Genomic DNA, 10,788 nt, shown 5'->3' with positions numbered 1-10,788 from the left:
ACACTGTTTCAGCTGAGCGTCTTGGTTTTCTGTTGGTTTGAAAGTTCACTGGTCTCCTGTTTGGTCTAAATCTGTCGCTGGTTCCTTTTACTGGCCATTATTGGGTTTTCCTGCTGGGATTGTTTTGGTTTAACAAAATCTGCCTGCTGGGTTGTTTGCTGTTGAGTGCTGCTTTTCTTGTTGCTGCTGTTGCTGTGTGTGTGTGCTACTGCTGCACTGATCATTCTTCTTCTTTTTTTGCTTTCCCAAATACCAAGTACACCACTGATACACTGTCAATGTAAGCTGAAAGTTGAAGTATGAATACAAAAAAAAATGAAGCGTTGAAGCTGTTTTTTTACCGAGTTTTTCGAATCTGTTTCAGTCTGTATATTGAACATTAAAGTTGTATATATAATAGTTCACATCTTCTATTTAGGATAATGAAGGCAGTCCTCATGTATAATTAAACCGCGCGTATGGTTACTTAGTATCACCTTATGTATGTATGTTGGTAGATAGAAAAGAAGTAAGAATGTAGTAAACGATATCTGGAATTTTAGCCGTGTTTGTGATTAGCATATCTTCTAACGTATGTTAAGTGTTAAATTGTCCATTGCTAGTTAATCTTACTCCATTTAGCAGGCTGTCTCGCTATAACTTGCAACAATACCATTAGAATAAAATAACAACAGTTTCCATTTCAACCTTATAAATGTTGGGCCTGAGTCGAATGAACTAACAGGCCCTTATAGGAAAAGGAATGGCCTAGGTCCAGCCCATACAGTGTGCGCTGGGCCTGGGCCCATGATATCTAAACGACTGCCCAGGCACGCTGTCATATTTCGAATTTGGCAAATCATATTCGGAACCCGACTATAACTAACTTGTAAGCATGAAAAATAAAGATTGGACCGTTACTCTTCTTTCATTATTAGAGACAAACTCAGTAGAAAACATAGCCACTATAGGACATTTTTTTTAAATAAAAATGAGACGAGTCTCGCCAAATAAAAATGCAAATTGCGGGGCCCTCACAAAAATGTATGTGTTAATTACTTAGAACTCGGGATAGGCCGCTTAGCGAACTCCACGACCTTACCCAAAATAACAACACGCTAGTTTCTTTAGGACGCATCTTAATTAATCTTACTTTCTTAAACTCGGGTGCACATTTATGTGACCCAAATCCAAATCTCAACGGAATCGAAATGTGTCTCTAATCACGGGTACATTGATTGTGACGTGGTTCGAGATGCGTGTCCATGACGTTGCAAATTCCTTTTAAAAATAAGAATGAGATGAGCCTAGCCGAATAAAAAATACAAAATTGCGGGGCCCTCAGTAAATATTTGCTTTAAAATTGCTTAGACTTCGGGATGGACCGTTTAGCAAAATTTCACGGCCCTACCCAAAGTAAATGATACGCTAGTCGCTTTAGGCGCGCCTTTAATAATTTAATTTTCTTAAACTCGGGTGCACATTTATGTGACCCAAATCCAAATCTCAACGGAGTCAAAGTGTGTCGACGACCACGAGTATATTGATTGTGACGCGATTCGAGATACATTTTCACAACGTTGCAATTCCATGTAAAACAATAGTAATTATAATGAAAGCGGTAAAGAGTTAAAAACTTGCACATTAGCTCATAATTGTATAAAATCAGATAAACAAGCCGAATATGACAGTTGAGCGACCGTGCTAGAACCACGGAACTCGGGAATGCCTAACACCTTCTCCCGGGTTAACAGAATTCCTTATCCGGATTTCTGGTTCGCGGACTGTAATACAGAGTCATTCTTTTCCTCGATTCGGGATTAAATTGGTGACTTGGGACACCCTAAATCTCCCAAGTGGCGACTCTGAAATAAATAAACAAATCCCGTTTCGATTGTCCTATAATTGGAAAAACTCCTTCACCCCATCGTGAGGGCGGAAAAAGGAGGTGTGACAGCTCTGGCGACTCTGCTGGGGAGTATATAACCTAGAACCACTAGTTCAGGGTTAAGAATTCGAGCTTAGCATAATTGTTATTATTTGGCTTTATTTATTATCTGATTTTATTACATGTTTTAGTCTAAATGTGCAAAATGTTGCTCTTACCGCTTTGATATTACTTGTAATGTATATATAAACTGTGTCGAAACCCCTCTCTTCTCTCTCTTGAGGAGTGCACGCTGGTCGTGACTTTTTTCTGTTAGTGTCATATACCAAAAATAGAACGAGGATTCGGAGGAGTTGCAAAACCGTATGGCCCTTTGGTTACCGGTACACAGCTCCCATCCTCGGCTCGAGTTGTCCGCTCGGGTAAGCTAGGTCTAGAACAAATACCTAGGTTTTAAAACTTAGTATAACGAAGCCTCATGTCGGATCCCTAGTAGGAACGCTTATTTGCATCATGTGCATTTGACTTAGGGGACTCAACACAGGGGTTGAGTCCGTCTAGGACTAGCAACCTGAAATGAAAAGACCATCCTGCTACATCCTGTTTGCTTTATGCATTTATTTGCTTCAAACTTGCATGCTGACCGGTTTCGAAAAATCTGGAATATTGGAAAATTGTGAAAAAAAGAGTGAAGTAATAGTGTAGAGAGTTAATTGCCTATTTTAGAAAAACCAATGCCCAAATACTGTCAAAATTCTGCCGAAATTTTTGGAAAAAAAAAAAAAGAAAATATTCTTTTTTATATAGTTTGTTTTACTAAAAAAAAAAGCAAAAGAAAAAAAAATAGAAAAGAGTCTTTTATTTTTGGTTTGGAAAATAGGTTGGTCCTTGTTTGCTACGAAAAAAAAGAGTCTTTGTTTTGTCTTATTTTCAAAATAGAAGAGGAAAAATAGCTTGTCATGTCATGAAAAATAATAAAAAAAAAAGTATTGTTTCCAAAATTTGGTTTATAGTCTCTGCCCGAACTACGCCAGTTTGATTCTCGTAGGGTGTGAGATACGTAGGCAACCCCCATCGGGTCCAACTTTCCCTTTTGCAAAAATAGGCAAAAAATGTCAAAACCTCAATTTTTTCGTCATAAAGAAATCAGGCGACTCCATTCTTGAAAAATGGCCGAATGTCCCAAGAAAGACGCCAGAAGGCTGTTTTTGCAAGAACGCCGTTCTTGCTCATTTTTCTCAAGGGTTTCGTCCGGTTGGTAAAACACAACCTTTAAATCTGCTTCGAAGTGCTGAAAGGCCGTATTGACAAGACCGGAGTTTTATTTAAATGTGCGTCAATTTTGGTTTATTTTTTCTGTTGAGTCCCACGAGTCCTAATCACCCCAAACCAACATGCAGAATGAGCATAGGTCCAAGTTTGCCGGTAACAGTTAGGAGCAAGATCCCTTTGGAGTTGCGTTTGTGGTGGGAGGATTTGGAAAAGTCAGAGCAAGACAAGATCAAACTGCATCTGGGAGGTCTGACCAGTTTGTTGAATGTCACGCCCAGATGCGACATCATAAAGGCTTTGGTTACATTTTGGGACCCGACCCACAATGTATTCCACTTCTCGGATTTTGAACTCACCCCAACCTTAGAAGAGGTAGCAGGCTACATGGACTTTACTGAGGGGTTAAGGCACAAATATCTGATCGCTCCGAGAGCCGTAAATTTGCACAAATTCATGGATCTACTGAAGATAAGCAAGGGAGTCCCGTACTCTGAATTGGATATGGGTTTTTCTACTCTGCAATTCACATATAAGAAGTATGGGCATATAGGAGGGTTCGATGATCCGGAAAGCGGTGTTTGCAGCAGAGGGAATCGGACGAAGTGGGATGAACATAGGCGGTTCGCCTTCATGGTAGCATTCTTGGGCATTGTGGTGTTTCCTCGGAAAGATAGAAATATTGATTTAAAGATGGTTGGAATTGTCAAGGTCCTGATTACCAACAACAAAAGCACGCTTGCTCCTATGATAGTGTCCGAGATATACCGAGCTCTCACAGCCTGTAAAGACGGGGCAAATTTCTTCGAAGGATGCAATTTGTTACTGCAGATGTGGATGATCGAGCACTTATGTCATCATCCTCAGTGTATGCACTATATATCTACGAACGAAGGCTGCATTGAAGGATATAACCTAAGGGTTTCATGGCTCAGATTACCGGAAGGGTTTGAAGACTGGGTATCCTGTCTCCGTGCCATCACCGCAATACAAATAGATTGGACATTGGGTTGGCTTCCTGTTGAAGAAATTATGTATATGCCCGCCACTGGCCCTTACTTCCTCTTAATGGGACTTAGAGGTATTCAGCCTTATGCACCTTACCGGGTGATGAGACAATTGGGAAGATGTCAGGTGGTACACTCAGATGAAGATCTTAGTATTTATGCAGTCGAGGTCAGCAATGACAACCAATTTCATGAAAAGACAGTTCGTTATATATGGAGCGAATGCCAGTATTTGCCGGCGAATACTCGAGTGTGTGACCTATCCAGAGGTGAAGTCTCACCAGCTTATCTCGCTTGGAATAGAAAGAAGAGCACTGCGAAAGACGAATCGGAATGGCCAACCAAAAGACCTCACCTCCAAGATTTTGTTAAGTCATCGCAAGAACAATGGGGCTGGCTTGCAAAAGAAGAAAACTACAGGGCAGAAATAGGCAAGCTGAAACAACATATTAGGGACCTGGAATTTGAAAACGATGTGCAAGTTGCTGCCGATAAAGGGGAAAAGAACTGGTTGGCCCAAGAAAACAAGGCCCTGAGAGCCCGAATCCGCCAAGATAGAAAGAATGCCGGTGACCAACAGAAAAATCGGTACAACGGGAGGTTGATAGCAGAGCTGAGAAGTCAGGTCAACAAAATCCAAGAGGACTTGGAAAGATCTGAAGCTTGCATAGCAAGAATGCGGGTCAGATGGGCAAAAGGAACAATGGCCCGGAGAAAGCATATGCAACAAGTCATAAGGGATTCTGAAATAGGCGTCGGACTATTAAGAAAAACGAACTCCACTCTCCAGGAGCGGACCTTTAAACAAGCCCGAGATGCCCAAACTGACAGAAGGCGCTGTTATGACGTGATGTCCAAAATGGAAAAACAAATGTAGAGATTCCGGGATCGACTCGCCGACAATGCTCAAGCACTGGGACTGAAAAACTGGAAAATAGAGGAGTTATTCAGGGAAAGGGACAACATCTGAAGTAGGATTGATGAGATTGGGCACTATATTTACATGAGATGCTTGGCATGTGAGCAAATGCCTCGGGATACCCTACTCACCTCCGTCATGGGCTATGTTTACCGGATCATGAATGAGTTGAAAAGCTTACAAAGGGGTCTCACACCAAAGCCCGCGGAAAGGCCGAACGATGCCTCGCGAGCACCTGAGTTGAAATCCTTAATGTATCCCTAGTTTGAGTCTTGTTTGTTGACTTTATGGATCCGTTATCTTCCCATATGTTGTTTTCTTTTCTTTTCATCGAGGCAGGTTAAGAATTTTGGAATCTGTACTATTGCTATTCTTTGTTTAAAATAAGTAGTTTGTAATAGAAAATTTTGGTGATGAATTGAATGATTCCAAAAGAATTTTGTATCTTTACTTTGTGGCAGAACTACGCCCAGTCTGATTCATGCGGGGACATGATACGTAGGCAATTCACATAAGATTTGACCGCCATTAAAAAGAAAGAAAAAGAAAAAGAAGAAGAAAGAAAGAAAAAGGAAAAAAGAGAGAAGGAAAAAAGAAAAGAATAATAGAGAGAAAAGGGGGGTTCCCAAAACACTTTAAAGGCACAAATAAAGCAAGCTGGGATGATGCATGCGGTTGAAGCAAAAACATGTTAGAAATGGTTAACTGCTTAGGAGCATTGCATCCCCAACGTGCTATTACCAAATCTGTTAAATTCCAACGCTAACAAGTTTGTTGTTTTCCACAAATACCAGACAGTTAGTTGTTAAAGCGTTCTGGCAACACATCCTTATCAAACCAGATCCAAGGGACCTGTACCAATAATCGTGACTACTTCAAAAAATAGTGCCGAGGAAGAAAGGCCAGTAAGACAGTTGCTGAAAGAGGCAATGGAGAAGATAGAGAGGATGGGATTAGAGTTGAATGCGATGCAGTTAGCCTTGGCTAAAGTACAAAAGAGCCCTGAACCACTAGGGCATATGCCGGAATACCCTCACTCTGGCCCTTCAACAAGCCTCCTGAATCACCCCTATTATCAGGGGAGAAGCCCCTATGATTCCCAAGCTCCACCACCCCATCAACCTTTCCCATCACCAAATGTTCCCACTTTTATGGGACCCACACCAGCCACACTGCAAAGATCAACCAGTGAGCCGTTGTTTCAGGCTCACGATGCGCAGTACTATCCCCCTGAACCCACATTCAATGCACCAGAACCCCATACCTATAATCCGCACTTGGAGGTCCCGGCGGAGATTGAAAAGCCGGTTAAGGTGCCAGAGCAGGATGAGGTAATGAGGAAGTTCAAAAGCCTGGAACAATCCTTCAGGAGCATGCATGGATTGGGCAACCAGGTCAGCGTGGCCTACAAGGATTTGTGCCCTTTCCCGGACGTCCAACTCCCGACAGGGTTCAAAATGCCCAAGTTCGACTTATACGAAGGGCACGGTGATCCTATGGCACATTTGCGAGGCTTCTATAGCAAAATGAGAGGAGCGAGCGACAAAGATGAGCTACTGATAGCTTATTTCGGTCAAAGCTTAAGTGGATCAACATTGGAATGGTATACCAGACAAGATCCCAGCAGATGGTACACTTGGGATGATCTAGCACAAGCTTTCGCAGGTCACTTTCAATACAATCTCAAGATAGTCCCTGACCGTCTCACATTGCTGAGGACAGAAAAGAAGCCTAGGGAAAGATTTCGCGAGTTTGGTTTCCGCTGGAGAGAACAGGCAGCCAGGGTTGATCCTCCCATGAGAGAGGGAGAAATGGTGGACTACTTCCTGCAAACGCTGGATCCAACTTACTTTGGTCACTTGGTGAAGACGGTTGGAAAATCCTTCAATGAAGTAGTAAAGATAGGGGTCATGATAGAGGAGGGACTGAGGTCCGATAAAATCCTGAATTACTCAGCGCTCAAGGCAATGACCCAGGCTATTCAGAGCGGCACGGGAGGTGCGCTGGGGAGGAAGAAGAAAGAAGAAGTCGCCACGATTGAGACAGGCGGTTGGTCCAGGTCCGGCAAACCCTACTACAACCAACCCAGACCCCACAATCCAAATTATCCATACAGCCCACCACAACACTATTATCCACCTCAAGAGCCACGCTACTCTGTGCACCAAGCCTAAACATACACTCAGCCTCCGGTTCACCCACAATGGCGCGCGTCGGCTCCCCAAAACACATATGCACCTCCCCAGAACACATACCCTCCACCCCAAAACGCCTACCCTCCACCAAGGGCATACAGGAACCCTCCAGGGGTGGGTTTTCGAGGAAATCAAGCTGCTAGAAATGATAGGCTACAGAGACAGAGAGCTTTTACTGAGTTGGGAGAGACCTATACCGCCTTGTTCCACAAATTGGGGAAGCTAGGTTTGGTGAGTCCTGTCGAGCCTAGGGGGGCAAACCCCCTACCCCAAAATTTGGACCGATCGATATGCTGCGAGTATTGCTCAGGAATGCTTAGGCATGATACCGAAAAATGTTGTAGGTTAAGGAATGCAATACAAGATCTTATTGATGCTAACAAGATCGAGGTCCAGACACCGGAGGCACCCAACATCAATCAGAACCCATTGCTAGTACACCACGAAGCTCACATGATCGAGTTGGTGTACAAGGGAGGAGAGCCGAGGAAACCCTCACTAACGGTGATGATGATCCATGCCGCTCCGAAAGAAGAATCGATCGGTGGGGAATTAGGGGTACAATTGAAGGGGGAAGATGTCAAGCCAGTGGTAATATTAGGGAAAAGTCCATCCACCGCAACAAGGAAACCAGAGCCAACCAAATTGGCGGTATCGGGAACGTCATCCACATCCGTAGTTGTTGTGAAAGAAGTCTGCTGGGAACCGGCCATCGTAAATCCAGTAGTCCAATTGCCAATGATTGATAGCAAGGCTGTGCCTTGGAAGTATGAAAAGGCAGTGGTAATGTACAAGGGAAAGCAAGTGGAAGAGGATAGTTGTGAGGCGCAGGGACTAACTCGGTCGGGACGGTGTTTCGCTCCCGTGGAGTTGAGAAGGTCCAACCCAGCAGTAACAAAAAAACCCGTGTCAGAAGAAGAGGCGGAGGAGTTCTTAAGAAAGATGAAAGTGCAGGATTACTCCGTGGTCGAACAATTGAAGAAAATATCGGCCCAAATCTCGTTGCTATCACTACTGATCCATTCGGATGAACATCGCCGGGCCCTGATGAAGATACTGAATGAAGCTCATGTGCCCAATGAAATTTCAGTAAACCACCTTGAAACGATTGCCAACAAAATTTTTGAGGTAAACAGGGTAACGTTCTCTGATGATGATCTGCCAGTGGAAGGCACGAAACATAATAAAGCTCTCTACTTGACTGTCAAATGTGAAGATTCGGCAGTTACTCGAGCGTTGGTGGATAACGGCTCAAGTGCCAATATTTGTCCATTATCCACCCTGAACCAGTTGAATATTGACCATGGTAGAATCCACAAGAACAACATTTGCGTCCGAGGATTTGATGGAAGTGGAACGGCCACCGTGGGGGATATTGTACTCGAGTTGACCATCGACCCGGTTAAGTTTACTATGGAGTTCCAGGTATTGGATGCCGCGGTATCTTATAACCTTATGTTGGGACGACCATGGATCCACGCGGCCAAAGCGGTGCCATCCACCTTGCATCAAATGGTCAAGTTCGAATGGGACAGACAAGATGTCATTCTGTACGGGGAAGACACTGCGTGCACCATGGGAGGCGCCATTGTGCCATTCATAGAAAACAATAGTGACAAAGGTCCCTGGGTTTACCAGATTTTTGATGCAGTATCAGCAAACAAGATTACCGAGGGTGAAAGCATTCCACACCCCAGGGTAGCTTCCGCAACCATCATGGTGGTTTCAGAGATGCTGGGTAATAGGTTTGTGCCAGGAAAAGGCCTGGGGGCTGAGCTTCAAGGGATTGTTCAACCTCTCTCCTTGCCCAAGAATTTAGAGACCTTTGGATTGGGTTTCAAACCTACTGCGGCAGATGTAAAGCGAGTGCGGAAAATGAAGAAGAGAGTTTGGGTTCTTCCCAAACCAATTCCGCGTCTCTCCAGATCCTTTGTTAGAGCGAGTGCCAAGGGATCAACTGTCCCGAAAATTCTCGGACCATTGATTGGGATGAACGGGGATTTGAATCAGATCTTCGAAAGGCTGTTTGCTGATGTCCATGTGATAGAAGTTGGAGAGGGTTCCAGCAGAGCAGGCATACAGTTTGTGGGGCCTAAGCCCAATACCATCAATTGGACGGTTACTCCTCTTCCTATCCGAGGGGAGTCCTGGTAGTAGGCTTTGATTTTTCTTTCTTGTTTTTCGGATTATTCCAGGGTGTAATCCAAATCTCATTTTATTTTGTAAAGTGTGAACCCTGTTATCCCGCATTTTTAATAAAATTCTCTTTTCTTGTCTCATTTTAATTTTGTTTTGTTCTTTTCTCTTTTTGAACAGTTCTCTTTTTACTGGTTCTAATGATATGGCATGCACAACGGATCTTCGACATAGTCTAATAAATCAATCTGACTCCGGCTTAATTATACACGAGATCGGTAATAATGATGAGTCTGAATATGACGAGGATGAAGCCTTCGAAGAAATCAACCGAGAATTGTGCCAGTTCGAAGAGAAACCCAAGCCTAATCTGAATGACACCGAAGCTGTAAATCTAGGGGATGCAGATAATGTCAGAAAAACCAAAATCAGCATCCACATTGAGCCAAACATCAAGGAGGAATTAATCAAAGCCCTCACTGAGTTCAAAGATGTTTTCGCGTGGTCATATGATGATATGCCGGGATTAAACACTGATCTAGTGGTTCACAAATTGCCCACTGACCCGGCATACCCTCCGGTCAAGCAAAAACTGAGGAAGTTTAAAACGGATATGAGTGTGAAGATCAAAGAAGAAGTGACCAAACAGCTGCAGGCAAAAGTTATTCGGGTCACTCGATATCCCGATTGGTTGGCCAATGTGGTACCAGTGCCGAAGAAGGATGGGAAAATCAGGGTATGTGTCGACTACCACAATCTCAACAAGGCAAGTCCTAAGGATAATTTTCCATTGCCCAACATCCATATCTTGATCGATAATTGCGCTGGGCGCGAGATCGGATCCTTTGTGGACTGCTATGCAGGATATCATCAGATCTTAATGGACAAAGAAGATGCGGAAAAGACGGCTTTCATTATGCCATGGGGAACTTACTGCTACCGGGTAATGCCATTTGGATTGAAGAATGCTGGGGCAACGTACATGAGAGCAATGACTACTGTGTTTCATGACATGATACACAAAGAAATTGAAGTGTACGTAGATGATGTGATCATAAAGTCTTGGCGTCAGGAAGATCATGTAGCAGACCTAAGGAGGTTCTTTCAAAGACTTCGAAGGTATGATATTAAGCTCAACCCGGCCAAATGTGCCTTCGGGGTTCCATCAGGAATGCTGTTAGGATTCATCGCCAGTCGACGGGGTACTGAGTTGGACCCATCCAAGATCAAATCCATCCAAGATTTGCCACCGTCAAAGGACAAAACGGAGGTAATGAGTCTATTGGGAAGACTAAATTATATCAGCAGGTTCATCGCTCAACTCACGGAGACTTGTGAACCCATATTTCGACTGCTGAAGAAAGATGTTGCGGTAGACTGGACGACGGAGTGTCA

The sequence above is a fragment of the Nicotiana sylvestris genome, chromosome 12, assembly GCF_000393655.2.
Source record: "Nicotiana sylvestris chromosome 12, ASM39365v2, whole genome shotgun sequence".
NCBI lineage: Eukaryota > Viridiplantae > Streptophyta > Magnoliopsida > Solanales > Solanaceae > Nicotiana > Nicotiana sylvestris.
The sequence above is the reverse complement of the archived record's forward strand: the minus strand, read 5'-3'. Positions refer to the sequence as shown.